Source organism: Spinacia oleracea, chromosome 1 (assembly GCF_020520425.1).
Source record: "Spinacia oleracea cultivar Varoflay chromosome 1, BTI_SOV_V1, whole genome shotgun sequence".
NCBI lineage: Eukaryota > Viridiplantae > Streptophyta > Magnoliopsida > Caryophyllales > Amaranthaceae > Spinacia > Spinacia oleracea.
In genome coordinates this window covers 85,791,067-85,800,540 of record NC_079487.1, presented here as the reverse complement: position 1 = coordinate 85,800,540, position 9,474 = coordinate 85,791,067, and positions in this window count along the sequence as shown.

Sequence of the window (9,474 nt, the reverse complement as noted above, 5' to 3'; positions counted from 1 at the left end):
ATATACAAAAATACGTGTTGATCAATGAGATTTAGACAATTAATTCCCTGTGCCCCTTTCGTTCGAAATTGTATTTTGATGATTCAAGCTGATAAGACAGGTGAGTATCATGGATTGACTGTTTGATGTATGAACTACAGTTATATTGACTCTAGTTAAATGTCAACTTTGTCCCACTTTTCATATGTATATTGTTGGATTGTGGTTAGATGTGAGGTTTTGAGCCTTGATTCTTCAGAGTGCTTAATTCCTGGTGTTGCATTGATCTGAGTTTTTGGTTTTCGACTATTAGTATGCTTAACACACTTGCACTTTGCGCATGATGAAAGGCCATTCTTTAGGAAGCCTTCAGACGATCTTAGATACATATGTTCCTGCTTTTTCTTTCCCATGTTTAGCCTTGACCATTTTCTTCATTTAACTCCACAAAATAACCCTTATTAGCCCCGTTGGTTACTTATCCCGAGTCTAGCTTGGGGGAGTTATCATTTGTTAGTATCGGTTTATTTTGTTGAGATGGTTGGCTTTAAAGGCCTATGTTACTCAAGGTTGTGTTTCCGTGTACTCGGGAAGTTAGCAAAGAGAGAGGTGTATTCTTTAGTTGGCACCTAAAGTTTGTGGTTACGGGTATTATAGTTTGTACATATCTAGCTGTTTATTTTCGTCGGTTTATACAAAAAAAAAAAAAAAACCAAAAAATCGTTCCGATGAATACAAAAACCATGCTTCCCTGTGCCCCTTGATTGGAAACTGTTTTTATTCTTGGTTTTTGATGACGCGCATTGTTGATTTGTTAACCATGATTTGAGATTCGACTATTTTGATGCCTTAACATGAGTCAACCTTGACTAACTGTTTGTGGACGTGGTGCTTGGCTAGTTGACTTGGTTAGGAATGTGTGATAGCTTCCTGGTGTGTCGTTGATTTTGAGTATTGGTTTGCAACTGTTAGTAATTTTTTATGACTTTTATACGTGCACATTGAGGAGGACGAAGGCATTTTTCTATTTAGGTAGCCTTCAGATGAAATTAGATATATTTGTTCCCTTCTTTTCTGCCCATGTTGTTGCCTGTGCCCTTTATTCGGTGACTAGCCATACTACAAGCCCATGAAATCCCCATTGGTTACTAGTCCCAAGCCTAGCTTGGGGGAGCTAATAGTAAGTGAGGTGAGGGAGTTGTAGTGTGTTACATTTTGAGCACAAATTGGGTGTTGAAAAAAAGGAAATAAGGGAATTCTTCTTATCTTGTATGTTGTTTGAAAAGAAGAAAAATGAAGAGTGAAAGAGATAAGAAGGATGGAAAATGTGTGAAGGCCTCCAAAAAGAAAAAGGAAAAAAAAGAGAAATTCATTAGTTTCAGAAAAATTCAAAGCATTGTGATTCCTTATTATTATTATGAGTGATTGGTTTTATAGATGAAAAAGGCAAGAAAGTATAGTGTAGTTCATTTGTTGTTCATCGTGTGTTGAGTGGGAGAGTTGTGGTCATCACTTGTGATCGATCATGAGTTTTACTAGGATTTATGCTCCCCAAAGCAAGGCTTTAAGCTCACATTTTACCCAAATTTACCACACCCTTACCTAAGCCTAACATTACAAGCTTTGAAGACCTTCCGACCTTTGTGCATAGAGTCATATTAATTTGAAAGTAGTTGTTTATCAATGCAATTTATGACATGACATATTTCGAGTCGACTACTAGGTTGAGTGCATGTTCTTTTAAATACACGAGTGTTGTGAGTATGGGAGGGCATTATTCATATACATGTTGGGAGGAGAGCGAACGGGTACATCTTTTACCCGCCACATAAACGAGTGAAGAGTGTGTGAGCACTAGTCTTGAATTCCATTGTGCACTTGTGGTTCACTCTGTGTGACGATTGTTAGGGAGTATTTGTGGTCGAATGAATTTGATTGGTTGGCATTGATGCATGCTCGTTGAATTTTGCCTTGAATTGTATCCATTGTTTGAAATATGTTTGGGGTGAAGTTGATTTTTGTATCCATCGATGATTTCTTTGCATAGGGACAAGAAAAGATCTAGCTTGGGGGAGTTTGATATGTTCATATTTTATAGTGTTTTTACCCCCGTCCCTTAGTACTTTTTGATCTCAAATGAGCTCTTCGGAGCGATTTTTAGTACTAATGTGCTCCTTTTAGTGTGTTTGTAGTTTCAGGTTCATCATTGTAGGAATTAACATATTTTTGTGCATTTCCTACTCATTTGAATAAATAAAAGAGATTATGTACTTTTGAGAGCACAAACTTTGAGTTGGAAGAGTTAACAAGCAAAGCGAATAGTGAAAGAAGTAGAAAAGCGACTCTCGTCCACTCTTTTGATCATAACTCAAGTTCTACAACTCCAAATGCGGTGATTTTAATTGGGTTGGATTCTAAATTTCAAGATCTTTCCAACGAGTAGTCATTTGCCTAATTCCGATAAACAACGAAGGAGTTATGACGATTTGAAGATAGAGATTTTGTGCAGTTTTGCACCGAAAACCGGCCCGATTTTCGCAAACCGGCAGGTCTTTAGAAAAGAAGAAAGTTTCCCTTAGGTGTGAAACCCGCAGGTTTTGGGAAACCCGTGGCCCCGGTTTTCGCTACCTGATAGCTTTGATTTGCCTGACTGGGCCGAAAACCGGCCGGTTTCTGGAAACCGGGGTGCCTGGTTTTCGGTCCCATTGCGTTTTTCTTTGATTAGCTGCTCCGTAGGATTAAGGGGAGGCTTATATATTAATTCAGAGTTTTAGTATTATTTTCTCTCTCCGAACTTCGTATTATTATTATTGCTTAGTTTAAAACTTCAATTTTTATTCTCCAAACACTCAACTTTTATTTAATTAAAGTTTCAATCTTTCAGCTAATCCTTCGTTCTTCGTTTTAGGTATTACTTTATTTCTTATTTTATTATTCAATTGCAATCATGCTTTTATTTAACATGTTTATTTGGTTTAATTTAAATATGCTTGAGTAATCTATTTTCTAGGGTTTTGGGAATCCGTGAACGAATATGAAGGGATGATTAATTGTTGTTGATTGTTGGTTTAGCTGTTAATTCCTATTGATTGCTCCTATTTACTTTGCAATTAGACTTGCGCAGGTTTGGTTGTATTAGTTTATCAATATCAAATTAAGATTCGAGAGATGCAATTTGATGTTTAGGCTTGTTTTAATAGGTAGAATTGGGATTAATACGTAGCGAGAGCCCGTTAATTCTAAGTCTATGATTATTATCGATTCGAGAGAGCATGCTAGTCTAATTAACTGTTTTATTGATTATTATTGATTGTTGTCATCCTGGAATGTTGTTCAATGGTGAACCTATGCCCTAGACCTTTTAATTTCTGATTATACCCTATTTTATTATCGTTCTAGTTTCATTATACAAATCAACCTATATCCTTGTTTCCCAATAGTCTATAATTGCCGATTAATAGTAGAAAGAACATTGTTTCCCTGTGGATACGATCCCTGCTTCCCTTGCTATATTTTTAGTTGGTGAACGTTAGGTTTATCTTTGATAGGAGTGAGATTTAGCCTGTCAATATTCCATAGGATTATAGGAATTTATAATTTTCTTTAGCTACTTATCATTTGGATGGGCAAGTGAAATATAATTAGAAGGTTGCTCTTTGTTTAGCTACAATCCAATACATTATTTAATTTCTTAGGCCCTGTTCTGTTCAACTTATTTTGACTTATTCCAGACAAAATAAGTTCAGATAAGTTCAGATAAGTTCAAATAAGTTCAGATAATATAGGTTCAGCAAAAATAAGTTTTTTTCAGACATTTTCACACACAAATAAGTTTATTTCAGACAAAATAAGTTTTTTTCAGATAAAATAAGTCCAGTTAAGTTAAAATAAGTTCAGATAAGTTAAGATAAGTTCAGATAATATAAGTTAAGTCAAAATAAGTCCAATAGAACGGAGCTATTTAGATGAATTGTCAAAGTCCATAATCCTACAAGTATTGGACCTAAACTAGTTGGAAAGAAGTATTTTTTAGCCACCAAAGTAGATAAATAAGTCTTTAAAAAATACCACAGTAAAAATTAGTATGCATTGAACACCAAAGTAGAAATATAAAGATTTAAAAAACTCCAAAGTAATTTAGGGTATTTAAAACACACCAAACAAAAAGGAAGGGATTTAAAAACCACTTAATTCATATTCTAATTAAAATATGAAATTAAAAAAAAAATTACTTATTAAGTAAAAAAATTAACACTATAAAATTCACGTGAAGCAAATGGTCACACGCGATGCAATACAATTCATGATAAAGTTAATTATATAATGCCCTAAATCATGGATGATGATAGCTACTCAAAGGTCGAGATGATGTACTTTTTAAATTTTGACAATGTAATCAATTGTAATTTGTTTTAAAATACTTTTTGTGGAATTAATATGAATGTATTGATCAAGTTACTAGTTCTCTTCTCGTTCGACAATGTTTCTAGCCAAATATATATGGTGGTGTGCTTTTTTGTTTAGTTGTTGATATGTAATTGTGCTAATATTTGGATGTATATGTTGCAGTTTTTTTTGTTTCTTACTTTTTCTTGTAACTGATGTAATTACTTGTTTATTTTTAGTTTTCTTTAATTATTTTTCTTTCATATTTTCTTCTTAGATTTTTTTTTTGGTTTAATTTAGGTAATCAGCGGGTCTAGGCTTGGAGTTATAGTTTATAGGAGAGGTTGAAGGGTTTATATTGCTCGAATAATCATTCACCACTGTAATCTGTCTATTCACCAAGTTTTTCCTGGAACAGAGTAGTTCCTATGTTCTTTTGATTTCATTTCTTTATCTCGGAGTCATTGTATTTCATCCAAAAGGATGAGCTAGATAGTCCGCCTAGTTTAATTTCCTTATAAAAAATGGAATGTTTGATTATTAAGATAAACTTTTTACTCGTCAGGTGTGAATGAGTATTTCTTATTGTTTACTGTTTAATGAGAAAAACTTTTTATTCGCAGAAAATAAATTATTATTTTTTTTAATTAATTTTAACAACTAATTTTGTTTATTTTAAAAAATATTTTTTATATTTAAAATTTAAAATTTTAATTAGAAAATGACTTAAGTGGTTTTCAAATCCCTTCTTTTTTGTTTGGTGTTTTTTAAGATAAACACCTTAATTCACTTTGGTGTTTTTTAAAGTTTCGTATTTCTACTTGGTGTTCAATGCATACTAACTTTTACTTTGGTGTTTTTAAAAGACTTATATGTCTACTTAGATGACTAAAATAAAACTTTTTTGAAACTAGTTTTATATCCAAATTTACCAGTGAATAAAACAATTTTTTATATATTTTACCATGAACCTATGAGTAATATACCGGTCACAACATACTTGAAATACCCAAAATCCATACAAATTATATTGAGCGCACATTAAAGCTCTGTTATCTTCACCTTCACCTTATTCTTATTATTTATTAGGTGAGGTCAGAAAAATTCAGACAGACCAGAAAAAGAAAAAAAGCACTGACATAGAAAATATTCAGACCAGAAAATAGAAATATTAGACAATACCAGGTGAAATGAACAAAGCCTAACCCACAAAAAATAGTTAGATGACACAAAAAATTCAATAAACAACCCGTCTTGACTCGATTTAAGCAAAAACCGAGATAAATTAGGTGAAATCATAAAACACACTCATTTCCATAGTGGTACCAAAAAAATCTCAAACCTAAATGTTTGATTTACCGACTGTCTATTTAGTCATTTAAATTTGTTTAATATGGAGTATTAATTTATCTAAAATTCTCTAAATTTATTTTGTTTGAAAGAAAATTTATTTGTCAATTGCATTATTTGTGTGAGATGGTTGAAAAAAAAATATTATTTTATCTGAACTCATTTAAATGTTTTTTATAAAATAAATTAAAGTAAGTCGAATGAAACAAGGACTTTATTTACTACATCCCATTTGGTTATTTGGAGTTTGGAGTATCATTTTTCCTGCCTTGCACAAAAAAAGGAAGTATTATGAAAGTAGAGAGAAAGGGAGAGAGAGGAAGAGAGAAACTGTCAGTTATTCTCTTATTTCATTAGGCATCATTAATATATACATATACATAGTATTATATAGGGGTAAGGGTATAATGGGCATCCACCCTAATATATATTTTATAACACTCCCCCTTGGATGTCCATTATCCAAAACAATACAATGCCTTATAATGCGCATGAAATGCTGCCTCGTTAAAAACCTTACCAGGAAAACCCAGTGGGAAAAACCATGGTTAAGGGAAAAAGAGTGCAGCGCGCATTTACTCCCCCTAATGACAGCATCACTAAAGATCTTTGAGACGGCGCAAACCAATGAGGTGAATTAACTTTTTAAATGTAGCAGTAGGAAGCGCCTTAGTAAACAAATCTGCCAAATTTTCACTTGAACGAATCTGCAAGACATTTATATCGTCATTCTTCTGAAGTTCATGAGTGAATTTTTTTTTTGGTGATATGTGCTTTGTTCTATCACCTTTGATGTATCCTTCCTTGAGCTGTGCAATACATGCTGCATTATCCTCATATAAAATTGTTGGTGCCTCTTTCCCGGAAGATAAACCACAATCTTCTCTTATATGCTGAATCACAGATCTTAGCCATACACATTCACGACTAGCTCGTGAATTGCTAAAATCTCAGAATGGTTAGAGGAAGTAGCTGCAATAGTTTCCTTCATAGAACGCCAATAAATGGTAGTACCTCCACATGTGAATAGATATCCAGTTTGTGATCGGCCATTATGAGGATCAGATAAATACCCTGCATCTGCAAAACCAACTAAACCTTATTTTGATAAATTAGGAAAGAACAAACACATATCTTTCGTACCTTGTAGATAACGAAGTACATGTTTAATCCCATTCCAATGCCTACGGGTTGGGCATGAGCTAAACCTTGCTAACAAATTCACATAAAATGATATGTCAGGTCTTGTATGACTAGCAAGACACATCAATGCTCCAATTGCACTTAAGTATGGTACTTCAGGACCAAGAATTTCTTCATCATTTTCCCGAGGACGGAAAGGGTCCTTATCCACTTCAAGTGATCTTACAACCATAGGGCTACTCAATGGATGTGCTTGATTCATAGAGAACCTTTTTAACACCTTTTCCGTATATGTTGTGTGATGCACAAGGATTCCATTCTTTAGGTGCTCAATTTGTAACCCCAAGCAAAATTTTGTCTTTCCAAGATCTTTCATTTCAAATTCTTTCTTTAAACATTCCATGGTCATGGAAATCTCTTCAGGAGTTCCAACAATGTTTAGATCATCAACATACACTGCAATTATAACAAATCCTGATCCAAATCTCTTTATACAAATGCATGGGCTAATAGGATCATTCTTATAGCCTTCTTTCAATAAGTACTCACTAAGGCGATTATACCACATACGCCCAGATTGTTTCAATCCATATAGAGATCTATTCAATTTGATAGAGAAATGTTCTCGAGAACTTGATTTTGTTGCTTCTGGCAACTTAAATCCTTCTGGGAGTTTCATATAGATATCATTCTCCAGTGGGCCATACAAATAAGCTGTGACTACATCCATTAAGCGTAAGTCAAGTCCCTCTCTCATTGCCAGACTGATTATATATCTAAAAGTTGTTGCGTCCACCACAGGAGAATATGTCTCCTCATAATCAATTCCAGGTCTTTGTGAGAATCCTTGTGCAACTAATCTTGCTTTATATCTGTCAATATCACCATTTTCATTTTTCTTTCGCACAAAGACCCATTTATGTCCCACTGGCTTTACATCTTCAGGTGTACGGACTATAGGTCTGAATACTTCTCTTTTTGCAAGAGATTTCAATTCTGATTCAATTGCTTCCTTCCACTTTGGCCAATCATCTCTATGTCTACATTCTTCAATAGACTTTGGTTCATGATCCTCATCATCATCCACAACATTTAATGCTACATTGCATGTAAAAACATCATCGACGCCGATTTAATTTCGGTTCCATGTAATTCTAGGCATGATATAATTTGTTGAAATTTCTTCATTATCAGGTACCTGAATTTCATCTTCTATCATGTCTAAAGTATCTTCTGGAGATCCTTTAAAATTGATTGTATCCTCGATTTGACCATCATCAACTATTGCTCCTTTTCTTTTTCGAGGATTCTTGTCTTTGGAACCTATTGGTCTTCCACGCTTCTGGCGTGCCTTAGACTCATTAGAAACATCATTTTGTCCTTCCGGGACATCAATCTTAATTGGAGCATTCAAAGCTGGTATATGCGACTTAGTCACTCTCTTTGGGTCAGTAAAAGCGTCTGGCAACTGATTTGCTAAACTTTGTAAATGAATTATCTTTTGAACTTCTAGTTCACATTGCTTAGTACGAGGATCAAAATGAGATAATGATAATTCATTCCAACTAATTTCTTTATCCAGCTGTTTGTTTTCTCCCCATAAACTTGGGAAAACCAACTCATTAAAATGACAATCAGCAAAACGAGCCTTAAATAAATCCCCTGTAGTTGGCTCAAGATATTTGATTATTGATGGGGAATCAAATCCAACATATATTCCCAACCTCCTTTGAGGACTCGTCTTGGAGCGTTGTGGTGGAGCTATAGGGACATAAGCTGCACATCCAAATTTTTTAAGATGGGATATATTTGGTTCCTGACCAAAAACCAATTGTGATGGGGAGAACTTATGATAATTTGTTGGCCTGATGCGAATTAATGCTGTTGCATGTAATATAGCATGTCCCCAAGCAGAAATTGGGAGTTTAGATTTCATTAGTAACGGTCTAGCAATCAACTGAATGCGTTTAATTAATGATTCAGCAAGACCGTTTTGTGTATGAACATGTGCTACAGGATGTTCAACATTTATTCCAACCCCATGCAATAGTCATTGAAAGATTGAGAAGTAAATTCACCAGCATTATCAAGACGAATAGACTTAATAGGAGTATATGGAAAATGTGCTCTTAATTAAATCAATTGAGCAAGTAATCTCGCAAACGCCAGGTTGCGAGATGATAACAAACATACATGTGACCATCTAGTCAATGCATCGATTAAAACCATAAAGTATCTAAATGATCCACATGGGGGATGTATTGGCCCACAAATATCCCCTTGTATACGTTCCAGAAAATTGATTGATTCAAAATTTATCTTAGCTGGTGATGGCCGAATTATCAACTTTCCTTGTGAGCAAGCAACACATGAAAAATTATTAGAGAGAATCTGCTGGCTCTTTAATGAATGCCCACAAGAATTTTCAATGATTTTTCGCATCATAATTGAACCGGGATGGCCTAACCGGTCATGCCAAACTATGAAGCTATCAGTAAACTTCTGGTTTACTATAGCATGTGTTTCAATAGAATTAATTCTCGTGTAGTACAAACCAGTGGAGAATGTAGGTAATTTCTCCAAGACAGTCTTTGTGCCATTAGTTATGCTCGTGAT